The sequence below is a fragment of the Odocoileus virginianus genome, chromosome 33 (genome assembly GCF_023699985.2).
Source record: "Odocoileus virginianus isolate 20LAN1187 ecotype Illinois chromosome 33, Ovbor_1.2, whole genome shotgun sequence".
Classification (NCBI taxonomy): Eukaryota; Metazoa; Chordata; class Mammalia; order Artiodactyla; family Cervidae; genus Odocoileus; species Odocoileus virginianus.
In genome coordinates, this window is record NC_069706.1 from 27,087,403 (window position 1) to 27,102,324 (window position 14,922).

A 14,922-nucleotide genomic window follows, 5' to 3' on the forward strand; every position below is an offset into this window, starting at 1 on the left:
TTTCATTCCAATCCCAAAGAAAGGAAATGCCAAAGAATGTTCAAACTACTACATAACTGCATTCAATCTCACACACTTGCAAAGTAATGCTCAAAATTCTCCAAGCCAGGCTTCAACAGTACATGACCCGTGAAATTTCAGATGTTCAAGCTGGATTTAGAAAAGGCAGAGGAACGAGAGATCAAATTGTCAGCATCCATTGGATCATCGAAAAAGCAAGAGAGTTCCAGAAAAACATCTACTTCTGCTTTATTAACTATACCAAGCCTTTGACTGTGTGGATCACAATAAACTGTGGAAAATTCTTAAAGAGGCAGGAATACTAGACCACCTTACCTGCCTCCTGAGAATTCTGTATGCAGGTCAAGAAGCAACAGTTAGAACTGGACATGGAACAACAGAATGGTTCCAAATAGGGCAAGGAGTACACCAAGGCTGTATATTGTCACCCTGCTTATTTAACTTCTATGCAGAGTACATCATGAAAAATGCTGGGCTAGATGAAGCACAAGCTGGAATCAAGATTGCTGGGAGAAATAACAATAACCTCAGATATGCAGATGACACCACCCTTATGGCAGAAAGTGAAGAAGAAATAAAGAGCCTCTTGATGAAAGTGAAAGAGGAGAGTAAAAAATTTGGCTTCAAACTCAACATTCAGAGAACTAAGATCATGGCATCTGGTCCCATCACTTCATGGCAAATAGATGGGGAAAAAATGGAAACAGCAAGAGACTATTTTTTGGGGCTTCAAAATCACTGCAAATGTTAACTGCAGCCATGAAATTCAAAGACACTTGCTCCTTGGAAGAAAAGCTATGACCAACCTAGACAGCATATTAAAAAGCACAGACATTACTTTGCCAACAAACGTTCGTCTAGTCAAAGCTATGGTTTTTCCAGTGGTCATGTATGGATGTGAGAGTTGGACTATAAAGAAAGCTGAGAGCTGAAGAATTGATGCTTTTGAACTATGGTATTGGAGAAGACTCTTGAGAGTCCCTTGGACTGCAAGGAGACCCAATCAGTCCATCCTAAAGGAGATCAGTTCTGCGTGTTCATTGGAAGGACTGATGTTGAAGCTGAAACTCCAATAATTTGGCCACCTGATGCGAAGAACTGACTCATTGGAAAAGCCCCTGATGCTGTGAAAAATTGAAAGCAAGAGGAGAAGGGGATGACAGAAGATGAGATTGTTGGATGGCATCACCAACTCCATGGACATGAATTTGAGTAAGCTCAAGGAGTTGGTGATGGACAGGGAAGCCTGGTGTCCTGCAGTCCATGGGGTCACAAAGAGTTGGACATGACTGAGTGACTGAACTGAACTGAACTGATATTTATATCGTTTTGTTGATGCACCTGTGGTAGATACCTAGGTTTCACTGCCTTTTGGTTCTTGCAAATAATGGTGCAATGAACATTGTTACACAAGTATGTTTTAGTTCCTGCTTTTAATTCTTTTGAGTGTGTACCTAAGAAGAGATTTGTTGGATCAAATGATAATTATATGTTTAACTTTCTGAGGCCAAACTGTTTTCCACATCGGTCAGATCACTTTGTTGGCTGTTTAAAAAAGGAAAAGGTTTTGGCAAACATGTACTTTGCCCCAAGGATTGTGTGAGTCAGAACTGAGAGACAGTTATTCCCTTGTTCTAAGCTCCTCAAAAAGCATCCACATTATCAACGATTTATTCTCTCCCTCTCCTTCAGCAGCAAGCTCATCTTCTTCCATGTATCTTTAATTCCAATCCATTTTCCCCTCTTTGAAGCAGGACTTTCTGGTTCCACACTGGGCAAGTTGTATGGCTGCTAGCAAGAGGAAGTCTCAGAAGGACCTCCACGTCATTTCATCCTGAGGCTCTGATTGGTTAGATGCAGAGTAATACAACTATCCTGACCACTAGGCAACAAAACCCTCTCTGTTGTCAGCTCCAGCGTGGCAGAGTGTGGGGAAAGGACCATGAGTCCCACGAATCATTTGGAATTCTTGCAGTTAAGTCACAATTAACAGAGGTGGTATCTTGTGAAGAAATATTCCAGCCTCTGGAGCCCTTGACTGTAGTTCCAGCACAGAGACAACCAGGTCCGATACTGAAGAAGAAAATTTTATCAATATGAAATAGGTCAATGAACTGGGGTACAGCAAGGAAGATTCTGAAGTTTCTCTGTCATGCCCTTTAACCCCAGTTCCACTGTAAGAGCATAGTGATAAGGGAGACACCAGCACAGTGTACTTTAAAAAAAATCATGTATTCCAACTTTCAACCAGACTTTTATTTAAAAAAACAAATATTCATTTTTATTTATTTGGCCGTGCAAGGTCTTAGTTGTGACATTCGGGATCTAGTTCCCTGACCAGGGATCAGACCCAGGGCCCCCGCATTGAGAGCTCAGAGTCTTAGCCACTGGACCACCGGGGAGTCTGCAGACTTTCATTTTTAAAGGTTCCTTATTTATGTTTTGGCTGCACTGGGTGTTTGCTGCTCCTCAGGCTTGTCTCCAGTTGCAGAGAGCGGGGACTGTTCTCTACTTGCGGCGCATGAGCTGCTCGTTGCGCTGGCTTCTCTGGTTGCGGAGCACGGGCTTTAGGGTGCTCGGGCTTCAGGAGTTGCAGCTCCAGGGCTCTAGAGCTCGGGCTCAGTAGTTGTGGCGCGTGCGCTTAGCTGTTCCATAGGATCCTCCTGGAGGGATGGAACCTGTATCCCCTGCAATGGCAGGCAAATTGTTTACCACTGAGCCAGCAGGGAAGCCCTCAGATTTTTATTCTGACCCCTCTCAGGAGCATCCCCATAGCTCCCTGGATTAATTCTGTTGCCTCCCCCCATCCAGGGGCTCACAGGCAGGCCTAGGCAGTGCTGTAACTGCTCTTGTACCCAATAGAACTTGAGGACTTATTTCTCTACCCCTGGTCATTTCACCCACATGTGAGTAAAAGGCCTTAGGAGCCCCACAGGGATTTGGTTCAAGAGACCCCAGTGTGGGACTTGCCTGGGGATCCAGTGGTTAAGACTTTGCCTTCCAATGCAGAGGGTGATGGTTCAATCCCTGGGCAGGGAGCTAAGATCCTACATGCCTCACAGCCAAAAAACCAAAACATAAAACAGAAGCAGTATTGTAACAAATTCAATGAAGACTTATTTTTTTTTTAAGTCTTGGGCTTCCCTAGTGTCTCAGCTGGCAAAGAATCTGCCTGCAATGTGGGAGACCTGGGTCCCTGAGTTGGCAAAATCCCCTAGAGAAGGGAACGGCTACCCACTCCAATATTCTGGCCTGGAGAATTCCATGGACTGTATAGTCCATGGGGTTGAAAAGAGTCGGACATTTTAGTGAAAGCGAGCTACTCTCACTAAAATAAAATGGTCCACATCAAAAAGGCTAAGGTCCACATCTCAGCCTTTATGCCAACCTTCCTTCATTATGGCCTTGATTTTTTTTTTTTAACTAAGAAATGTCAATTATTTTAAAATTTGAAATAATCTCGATCTTAAGGAAAATTAGCAAGTATGAGACAAAGAACTACTGCCTTTATATTAAAAGTGGGTATTTTGGAGTTTGATGACATAGGCTTGTTGGAATCCTTTTCTTTCAGGAACTTCTCTAAGCCTTGGAATTTTATATCCTAGGGGCTTTGAGGTGACTTAGTTGTGGGAAACTCAGATTCCTGTAAAATTTCTATCAAGGTTATGATGGCACTTTGTCTATTTCCTCCTTTTTTATTTTCATTTAAACATTAACTGTCTAAAGATTTTCACAGGATTAGAGCCTTGAAAGTTACTCCCTGCCTTATTTTCATTTTCTTTTGTAAAGTCTTAATGTTTTGAAAACAGCTTTATTGAGAGAGAATTCATATACCACACAATTCATACAGTTAAAATGTACAGTTCAGTGGTTTCCATTATATTCACAGACTTGTGCAACCATGACCACAATAAATTTTTGAACATTTTCATTGTCCCCAAAGAAACTCCCCTTTACTTATCAACCTTCAGTTGCCTCCCACCAGCCTTTAGTCTAGTTTCTGTGTCCATAGATTTGCTTATTCTGGACACTTCATGTCAATGGAATCATATAATCCATGGTCTTTTGTTTCTGGCTTCTTTCACTTAGTATGTTTCCAAGGTTCATCTATATTACAGCATGTATCAGTACTCTTTTCCCCTTTATGGGTGAATAATATTCCAAAAAAGGACAGAAATGGTAGGGACCTAACAGAAGCAGAAGATATTAAGAAGAGGTGGCAACAATACACAGAAGAACTGTACAAAAAAGATCTTCACGACCCAGATAATCACGATGGTGTGATCACTCACCTAGAGCCAGACATCCTGGAATGTGAAGTCAAGTGGGCCTTAGGAAGCATCACTACGAACAAAGCCAGTAGAGGTGATGGAATTCCAGTTGAACTATTTCAAATCCTGAAAGATGATGCTATGAAAATGCTGCACTCAATATGCCAGAAAATTTGGAAAACTCAGCAGTGGCCACAGGACTGGAAAAGGTCAGTTTTCATTCCAATCCCAAAGAAAGGCAATCCCAAAGAATGCCCAAACTACCACACAATTGCACTCATCTCATACACTAGTAAAGTGATGCTTAAAATTCTCCAAGCCAGGCTTCAGCAATATGTGAACTGTGAACATCCACATGTTCAAGCTGGTTTTAGAAAAGGCAGAGGAACCAGAGATCAATTGCCAACATCCGCTGGATCATCAAAAAAGCAAGAGAGTTCCAGAAAGACATCTATTTCTGCTTTATTGACTATACCAAAGCCTTTGACTGTGTGGGTCACAACAAACTGGAAAATTCTTCAAGAGATGGGAATACCAGACCACCTGACCTGCCTCTTGAGAAACCTGTGTGCAGGTCAGGAAGCAACAGTTAGAACTAGACATGAAACAACAGACTGGTTCCAAATAGGAAAAGGAGTACATCGAGGCTGTATATTGTCACCCTGCTTATTTAACATATATGCAGAGTACATCATGAGAAATGCTGGGATGGAAGAAGCACAAGCTGGAATCAAGATTGCCGGGAGAAATATCAATAACCTCAGATATGCAGATGACACCACCCTTATGGCAGAAAGTGAAGAGGAACTAAAGAGCCTCTTGATGAAAGTGAAAGAGGAGAATAGAAAAGTTGGCTTAAAGCTCAACATTCAGAAAACTAAGATCATGGCATCTGGTCCCATCACTTCATGGCAAATAGATGGGGAAACAGTGAAAACACTGGCTGACTTTATTTTTCTGGGCTCCAAAATCACTGCAGATTGTGATTGCACCCATGAAATTAAAAGACACTTACTCCTTGGAAGGAGTGTTATGACCAACCTCGACAGCATATTAAAAAGCAGACATTACTTTGTCAACAAAGGTCTGTCTAGTCAAGGCTATAGTTTTTCCAATGGTCATGTATGGATGTGAGAGTTGGACTATAAAGAAATCTGAGTGCTGAAGAATTGATGCTTTTGAACTGTGTTGTTGGAGAAGACTCTTGAGAGTCCCTGGGACTGCAAGGAGATCTAACCAATCCATCCTAAAGGAGATCAGTCCTGGGTGTTCATTGGAAGGACTGATGTTGAAGCTGAAACTCCAATACTTTGGCCACCTCATGCGAAGAGCTGACTCATTGGAAAAGACCCTGATGCTGGGAAAGACTGAAGGCAGGAGGAGACGGGGATGACAGAGGATGAGATGGTTGGATGGCATCACCGACTCAACGGACATGGGTTTGGGTGGACTCTGGGAGTTGGTGATGGACAGGGAGGCCTGGCGTGCTGCAGTTCACAGGGTAGCAAAGAGTTGGACATGACTGAGCGATTGAACTGAACTGAACTGAATATTCCATTGCATGGATATAGCTCATTTTGTTTATCCATTCATCATTTGGTGAACATTTGAGCTGTTTCCACTTTTGGGCTATGATATCGCTGTTGTGAACATCTGGGTATATCTTTTTGCGTCAACATGTCTTCCAGTCTGTTGAGTCTCTAGGAGTGGAATTACAGGGTCAAATACGAACTCAATGCTTAACTTTTTGAGGAATTGCCAATCTGTTTTCCTAAGTGGCTACACCTTCTAACTTTTAAAAAAAAAATTCCCAGTGGGGTCACTGGGATAAAGACTTTGAGGCTCCTTCTTTCACATTCTCCGTGGACTCAGTAGTAAAGTAGTAGATGGTGCCAATGCCGGTGGGATTCCTTCCATTATGGTTTTGGTTACAGCCTGGTGACTTGATTCCATAATTATATACATAGCCCAATCCTGGCTGCACCTGCAGTGTTTCGGCATCTTCAGTTTTCGTGGATAAAGGGAGGGGCAATAAAGTTACCCTTCTCTGGATATGTATGAAGGGACCCTTTTCTTTATTCATTCCGTTAATCTAGGGGCTTCCTCATGAACCATCCTCACAAAGGTATTAGCCAACAGAGGATGGGGTGGGGGTGGCCCAGATACTCCCCCTCTGGCTAGCAGACTTCAAAGCAGGGACAGAGACCCAATTCTAAGGGTCTTGGGAGGGTCATTTCCACAAATGTTTATTAGGATGATGTCTGTGATGGTCTACAAAATGTCTCCATTCCTTTACTGAATAATCCTTTATTTCCATGGCTTCCTGCCCTCCACTCTCACCTTGCCCCACTTGAATTATCTTCTGAGTCGTCATGGGTGTCACAGGCTTAGCTGATTCATCAAAAATTATAGCGAGCCCCAGCCAGAGAGGGCAGAACTCAACCCATGGAGATTCTGAGTTTGCTTTCATTTGGCTACTGCTCAAAGCAGCAACCATGGGACTGAATTTGTAGCTGACTTGACATTGGTTTGCATTTCCCTTCTGATCCATTTAAGCTCCTGAAGTTTGGATTCTTTCATTTCCAGGTTTCACTGGATAGTCTTATTATTAATAAGTATCTCATTTCAAAATCTGTGCTATTTCAAACCAAGGATGGCTTGTTCATTTTCATCTGCTTTATCAGAATTATCTTTTTAGGACCTGCGTTTGTTTATTTATTGTTAAGTTACTTATTATTGGCTGCATCTGGCCTCAGCTGCAGCACACAGGACTTTGTTTTCTCATGCAGTGAACAGTCTCGAGTTGTGGCTTAGTTGCCCAGTGGCATGTGGGATCTTAGTTCCCTGACCAGGGATTGAATCCGAGTCCCCTGCATTGCAAGGCAGGTTCTTAACCCCCGGACCACCAGGGAAGTCCTATCCTTTTATGCCTTAGCCATTAAGAATGAGGAGGCTTTCAGTAAGTCCTACTTCAGACACCAGCTGCATGAATGGTGGCAATTAAGAAGGAGAAGGGATAGGCTACCCACTCCAGTATTCTTGGGCTTCCCTTGTGGCTCAGCTGGTAAAGAATCTGCCAGCAATGTGGAGACCTGGGTTCAATCCCTGGATTGGGAAGATCCCCTGGCTACCCATTCCAGTATTCTGGCCTGCAGAATTCCATGGACTATAGTCCATGTGATCGCGAAGAGTCGGACACAACTGACAGACTTTCACTTTCACTCAACAGGGTTCAGTTGTTCAGGAAACTCACGGGCAATGCTACAGTTTATTACAGGAAAAAAAATAAACAGCAACAGTGTTAAAGTAAGGACATGCAGTATAGCCAAAGGCTATTCCATAGCAAAAGGCATGGAAAGACCAGGTCCTATTGTCCATTTTTTATAAGAACCAAGACAGAAATCACTTTTTCTTTTGGATCAGGAACCATCAACATGTGCATGAAAACTTTGGAACAGGGAGCCCAAAGCAGAGTCCTTTAAAGATCTTGGCGGTCACTTAGGCACATTCCCCAATGCCAGAGCCCTCTGTGGAGCCTCAAGAAGACCAGGTGTAAATTATCAGTCTGATTATTATCAATAAATAATGCTGAGAAGCTGACATAAACTATTCTAAACCTCCTTGAACCCAAGGGTTACAAACCAACACTTCATCAATATGATGACCAGGGGTTGGGATCCTGCTTGAACGTTCACAAAACAGTTAAAGTTTCTTGTGGTCTTACCATGGTTAACTGTCACAGCACATATCTTATCTTTTGACAGAATTTTACAGTTTACAGAACATTTGGAGGATTTTTTGTTGTTATTCAGTCGTTAAGTTGTGTCTGACTCTTTGTGACCCCATGGACTGCACCACGCCAGGCTTCCCTGTCCTTCACCATCTCCCAGAGTTTGCTCAAACTCATGTCCACTGAGTCTGTGATGCCATCCAGCCATCTCATCCTCTGCCACCCCTTTTTTCTCCTGCCCTCAATCTTTCCCAGCATCAGGGTCTTTTCCAGTGAGCTGGCTACTTGCATCAAATGGCCAAAGTATTGGAGCTTCAGCTTCACCATCAGTCCTTCTAATGAATATTCAGGGTTGGTTTCCTTTAGGATTGACTGGTTTGATCTCCTTGCAGTCTAAGGGACTCTCAAAAGTCTTCTCCAGCACCACAGTTTGAAAGCATCAATTCTTCAGTGCTCAGTTTTCTTTATGGTCTTCGACTTGAGTAAGTGGATGTTATCTTCTCCACCTTAGGAATGAAGAGCCTGAGGTTTGGAGTGTTTGTGACTTACTCAAAGGGATCCACACAGTGAACCGCAAAGCCAGGACTAGACCCCAAATCCCACCTCCAACCAGAGTCTCCTACTCTCCTTTCTGCTGTCAAGGTATACCTTCTCTCCCAGCAAATTATTTATCCTCAGTGAGTCCCTCATCATTATCACCAATGACATCCTTTTCTATCTGTTGGAATTCATATTTTTTCTTTTATAAAATGTTTACTGTTCTTTCACTTTTGCAACAAGTGTTTATTGATTCTGATATTTCATTGAGTGTAAGATGTTCGTTGATTCAATAACAGCTTTTCAGAAAAAGAATTACAAAGTGTGTATGAAAACAGTGGAGTTAATTGTTTTTATTTCTTTTTGGACTTCAATGCACAGAATTGACATGACTTATTTTTAATTTACAACAGCATATATTTATCCTGACACAATGACCTACCACACTGCTCTTCACTTTCACAATCCAGGTTTAAGTTTAATCTATATTCACCAACTGATTTAAAGAACCTACGACCACTTGTAGCTATTCATTGCTTGCATTGGCATACTTGTCAAAGCCTCCACTTGTAATTTGATTGACTTTACCAACTTTAAGGTTGAAAGTATAATCTTGAGGATGAAAATTTTATCTTTGGTTTAATTATTTTCTACTGGAAGTTAAGCAGCTTCTTTTGAAAGCCAGCTGAAAGCTATTAATACTTTTGTCAAAGATAAGTGTTTCAGGGTACAGTCGTTCTGTTTCACGACTCTTGAGTGGCTTCACAGTGGCACCTCCTGGGTTTGACCTACTTTAACATACGTAGCAGCTTCTGCTGCCTCTGTCTCATGATAAACCATCTTCACACTCAACAACTTTATAGTTCAATGGCGAATCACAGGGTTTTCCATTTTTATTAGCTATCTAGTAGATACAAAATAAAAATTTTAAGTTATGCATAAAATATAAACAATGACTTAAATTTGTTAAATAGCTGTGTACTCATGACCCTTTTTAAGATAGGGAACATTCCCATTACCTTTGAATTAGCTTGTGTGATCTTCCCCTAGTCCATCATTTTAACACTTAGCATGAAAATTGTGCATCTTTTTCTTCATGATTAATTGTTTAAAATTTTTATTTAATTTTATTTTTGGTTGTTCTGGGTCTTCATTGCTTTGTGCCGGCTTTCTCCAGTTGCAGTGAGCGGGGGCTACTCTTCATTGCGGTGCACAGGCTTCTAATTGCGGTGGTTTCACTTGTTGTGGAGCATGGGCTTCAGCAGTTGCAGCACGCAGGCTTCAGTAGTTGAGGCTCGCAGGCTCTAGAGCAAAGCCTCTGTAGTTGTGGCTTAGCTGCTTCATGGCATGTGGAATCTTCCCTGACCAGGGATCAAACCCGTGTCCCCTGCATTGGCAGGCAAATTCTTACCCACTGTGCCACCAGGGAAATCCTGTGCATCTTTTTCTCATGGTTTTTTGTCAGAGTTCTACCAATTATGTATGCATCACTAAACAATATGTCCATTATATTAGCATGTTTGGAATTTTTTTTTTTTTACAATGGAATTATGCTTCAATGTATCACTGTGTGACTTGGTCCCAGAGATTGAGCTTCTTTGCTGTGTCAGCAGTTTTCAATTATTTTCATTGCTCTTTCGTATTGTATTTGACTATATATGAATATACCTAAGGTTTCCAGGCTTGCATTTGACTGTATAAGCATTTGTTTTCCCCCTTCCCTTAATTCTTAGTGATTACAAGTAGTGGTCTGGGGTGGGTGGGGGTGGTGGGAGGGAGACTCCAGAGGGAAGGGATATATTATGCATAGTAGTGAAGTGAAGCCGCTCAGTCGTGTCCGACTCTTTGCGACCCCATGGACTGTAGCCTACCAGGATCCTCAGTCCATGGGATTTTCCAGGCAAGAATACTGGAGTGGGTTGCCATTTCCTTCTCCAATACATATGCATACATATGCCTAATTCACATTGTCGTACAGCAGAAACCAACACAACTATTGTAAGGCAACACATGTGCCATTAACAACCAAAACAAAAAACAAACAAACAAAATAGTGGTGCTATAAACGTGCCCAGGTCAATTTGTGCAGACGTGCAAGTGTTTCTCCAGGGTAACATCTCCGGAGATAATGTACATCTTCAAATTTACTGGACAATGCCAATTTATTTTACAAAAATATCTAAAATCATTTAAAAAATTCATTTCATAATTTTGATTTTAGCAAGGGATACTTTTATCAGCAATGATGAATCCCGGAGCAGAGAGACACACAGACACACACGCACACCCGCACACCATTTACACGCAAGCACACACTTTACACACACACCCATCCAACACTAAACATCATATACATTGCACCGCCTGCAGCCTCGTACAAAAAGCACACGGACACTCACAGATCCACAAACATGCACCACGCACGCATACTCCACACACTCACGACACACTACTCTTACACACAACACGCAAAAGAACGTCCCGCACTCCACGCTTGCACGCACGCAGCCCACGTGCTCACGCGAGGCCCCCCCCCCCCCCCCACGTGGCCCAGTCAGGAAGCGTGGCCTCCGCCTCTGGCGACTGAGGAGTCTTGTCCCCGCCGCGCCGCCGTCGGACGGCAGGTGTCGGAGGTCAAGGCGGCGTTGGCCGTGGCGTTTTTTCTACCCGGAAACCACGGAAGCCGGACCTGGTGACGAGACCGTGTCGCGGCGGCGGGAGCCCGACTGGCCTCTGGTCCTCGCTTCGGCCCCGCGGAGCCGGACGCTGTTCCCGGCGCGGCGGGGAGAATGGTGCCGAGCGGCCCCGGGCCGGCCGCGCGCCGCCGCTAGTGAGCTCCGAGCGGCCGCGGGCGTCCGGCGAGCAGCTGGCCCGGTCGGGCCCGGGGCGCGCCGCTGCCCACCGGGGCGGGGTGAGCCAGGGCGGGCGGGGGTCGGGGCTCGGCCGGGGCTGACGCGGGCCGGGAGGGGATGAGCTGGCCGGCTTTCGCCCTCGCGTCTCGGGCTGCAGCCCCCGCTCCAGCTGCCAATGGGGGTTGGTCCTTGTCCGGCCTAGGCTGGTGGCCTCGGCCGGCCGCCACCGGTGTTTGTCCACTCGCGTCCCCGGAGCCAGCGTTGCCTGGAGGCCCTCGAGATGGCAGGACTTCCCCCTTCTGGAGCCGAGGCCTGGATAATTTGGATTTGGCACGGGGAACGTGTTGGTAGTTTGCCTTTGTTGACTTTGGGTCGCGTTTGCGTTATTCCGCTTGCGAAGGATACGCATTTCAAGATGAGAGGGAGAGACTTTCGTATGTGCAGACACTTGAAGTGAACTAGTGGAATTTTTTTGTGTCAAGCTTGGTAACTAACCAGAGCGGGGGTGGATTATCATCTTCACTTATATATATATTTTTTCATCCTCACTCATTTTAATAAACTAAATTGAGTGGCTTCAAGGTAATCTAGAGGCCGGTAATTCTAGTTCCCTTGATAGGCACCCTCTGGAATAAGACGAGGCCTGTTGTGCTGTTTTCAATCGTGTAAACACCATAATCGGTGGACAGCTGGTGAGGGGGCCTTTGTTGAAGAATCCGGTGTCTGTAGTTTAGTTCTCAGCCGCTGACAGCCTTGGCTGAGTGTTGAATGATGAGCTGCTTTGCGGTCTTCCTGAAAGCAGGGAAAGCTTGTGGTTGCTGAATTGCTACTTTCTCGCCTCAAAGGTGAGCCCTCTCCGGGAGGTAGCGGGAGGCACGACCCCAGGGTTGGTGATGACTGTTGGTTTGCCCTTGTAGCACTCTTTTTGGTGAGCTTGGAGTCTGAGCTTTTTGTATCCCGTCTGTAGATGAGTGCTCGGTTAAGGCTTGAATGATAAAAGCACCCTCCTGCTCCCTCACTGCATCTAAGAAGTCTCAAAGGAAATAGACCTGTTGTGCAACTGAGATACACTTTATGACTCCAAGCGTGTTTACTCTGGGAGTAAGGAGGCCGTTTGTTGACTTCCTAGTAAAGGTTCGGAAAGAATTTCTGTGGCCTAATTGAGATGGACTGGAATCAGGGCTGCCGCCGGCGTCTGGCTACTAGGATCGCAAATGCTGATGGAGCGCACCTGCGCTGTCGGGGCGGGAGCTGCAGCTGCTGCAGGGAAGCGAGACAGACCTAAGTGCAAATATAGTTTCTGCTGGCAAGGGACTTAATTAGAGAAAGGGATGGGCGATAAAACGTGGCAGGACTTTATTGCCATACAGAGATACCAGCTATTAGAGATTTCCTTCTGATGAGGATCAGAAAACCTTCGTAACGGAAGTGACTTTTTTAAAACTTTTTAATTTTTTGTTGGGGTACAGCCGACTAACAAACTATGTTGTGATAGTTTGAGACGAACAGTGAAGGGACTCAGGCACACATGTACATGTATCCATTCTCCCTCTAGTCCTGTCCCATCCAGGCTGCCACATAACCTTGAAGGAAGTGACTTTTGAGGTGGACCTGGAAGGATGGGGAGGGTTTGGGTCATTACAGATTTGCTGGGAAATGAAAAAGCGTGGGCCTTTGGCGGAAGGGCACCAGGTCTAGGTAGCTGGGCAGTAGGTGTCTGGCAGTATTGGGAGAGGCAGCTGGTTAAGGGTTAAATGCTTTTCCGCTTCAGAAAAACACAGGCTACTGAGTCTGGCTTCTGGTGGTTTTCTGGGTTACAGAGAATTGTTTGCATTTGATGTGTGTGTCTTGTTCTGTTACACAGCCAATGACATGAAGCAGGTGCTTAACTCATTTTAAGGGCAATGAAAAAAGATGCTGATTGTAGTTCCTGTCTGGTATTAACAATCAGGGAATTAAATTTGCTGTCCTCGAGTGGTTTATGTGCTTGTGTTTAGTTTGCAAGAACACAGATCTAGTAACATCTCTGCCACTCTGGCTGCAGCCCAGTGATGAATGACAGACTTTTAGTCATCACCTGAGTGTTTTTAATGACACTTAGTTCACTTCACAGAGATGCTCTTTGTTTCTATTACCCAGTTGTTGAAGAACTGTTGAGGCTGTTCAAACAAGACACCATGTAATTGCCCTGGAATGTTATGATTAGTCTTAGGACTTCACTGGCTTCACCCTTAGCTTTTCTTTAAACATACTAGGGACCAGCTAAACTTTTACTCCTGCTTTTTGACTCTTTTCCCCTCTCTCCCCACTGCTCTGTCTCCTCCTTGTTACAGTCAAGTGTCTGAAAAAGAGTGGTCCTGGCAGGGATGGCAGATCTATGGGATGTTTTTGTCACTGTCAACCTGCTACAGAGTGATACTGACTTGTGAGAGGACTTTAGAATTTTTTAAGAAAAGTTAAACATTTTTTTTTCACTGAGACATTCCAATTAAAATGAAAAAAAGGTAATGGAGGAAAGATTATGAGTTTTTAGCAAATTAAATTTCCATTTAGGATTTGTTGGGTAAATGTACAATTCCTTAAATTATTATTCCCATACCAGAGGTATGCTACTCTTTCTGTGTATAAATATAAACCTGGGGACTGTAGAACAATGTCTGATGGTGATAGTTTGCAGAGTACTGTCATTTGCCATTTTGTGCTATTTGTTTTAAAATGCTGTTTTCAGAACATATCCCAATCTTTACACTGTGTTCAGATGTTATGATTCCATGTTGTGTTCATTTAATTTTGTCATCACTCATGATTTGTTTTCTTAAGTATCTGTTAATTAAACCCCAAATCATTACATCTCAATCCAAAGATACTTTCAGTGTGGTTTTTAAGTAGGTCGGCAGTTAAAAAAACTTAAGAACAAAGAGGTGAGTTATTTTCAATTTTGGGACTAAGATGAATTTATTTGTTAAAAAGAGATATCTTGTTGGAAATTCCCATGATTTTATGTCATGATTTTGAAAACAGAGTAATGCATTAAGTAGTTACAAATGAGAAGAAATACAGCCAAAGTCTGAATTTTGGAAAATAAGTCATGAAATTATATCAGCCCACATTGTTTTCGGAGAAGGCGATGGCACCCCACTCCAGTACTCTTGCCTGGAAAATCCCATGGATGGAGGAGCCTGGTGGGCTGCAGTGCATGGGGTCACCAAGAGTCGGACACGATTAAGCGACTTCACTTTCACTTTTCACTTTCATGCATTGGAGAAGGAAATGGCAACCCACTCCAGTGTTCTTGCCTGGAGAATCCCAGGGACGGGGGAGCCTTGGTGGGCTGCTGTCTGTGGGGTTGCACAGAGTTGGACACGACTGAAGCGACTTAGCAGCAGCAGCACATTGTTTTCCTTTTGTTTTTATTTGAGTACTGTTATTGCCTAAAATGCACATTTAGCAACTGAAACTTTATGCTTTCTGTTATTTCCCTTTTGATCAAACTTGTTGGGTGAAACAAGTT

General features: G+C 43.8%; 1 protein-coding gene across 4 annotated transcripts in view; it reads left to right on the forward strand.

Moving 5' to 3' along the window:
- TMEM248 (transmembrane protein 248) overlaps window positions 1-14,922 on the forward strand; it is a 44,623-nt gene that overhangs the window by 5,970 nt on the left and 23,731 nt on the right. Inside the window, exon 1 of one of the 4 annotated variants that reach the window (XM_070461275.1) lies at window positions 8,642-8,664. The exons of 1 other annotated variant lie outside the window; for it this stretch is intronic. The gene's annotated coding sequence lies outside the window, so the exon portion shown is untranslated. Of the gene's footprint in view, window positions 1-8,641; window positions 8,665-11,168; window positions 11,471-14,922 lie in introns of those variants that run through there. 2 more of the 4 variants (XM_070461273.1, XM_070461276.1) reach the window with 2 other exon arrangements.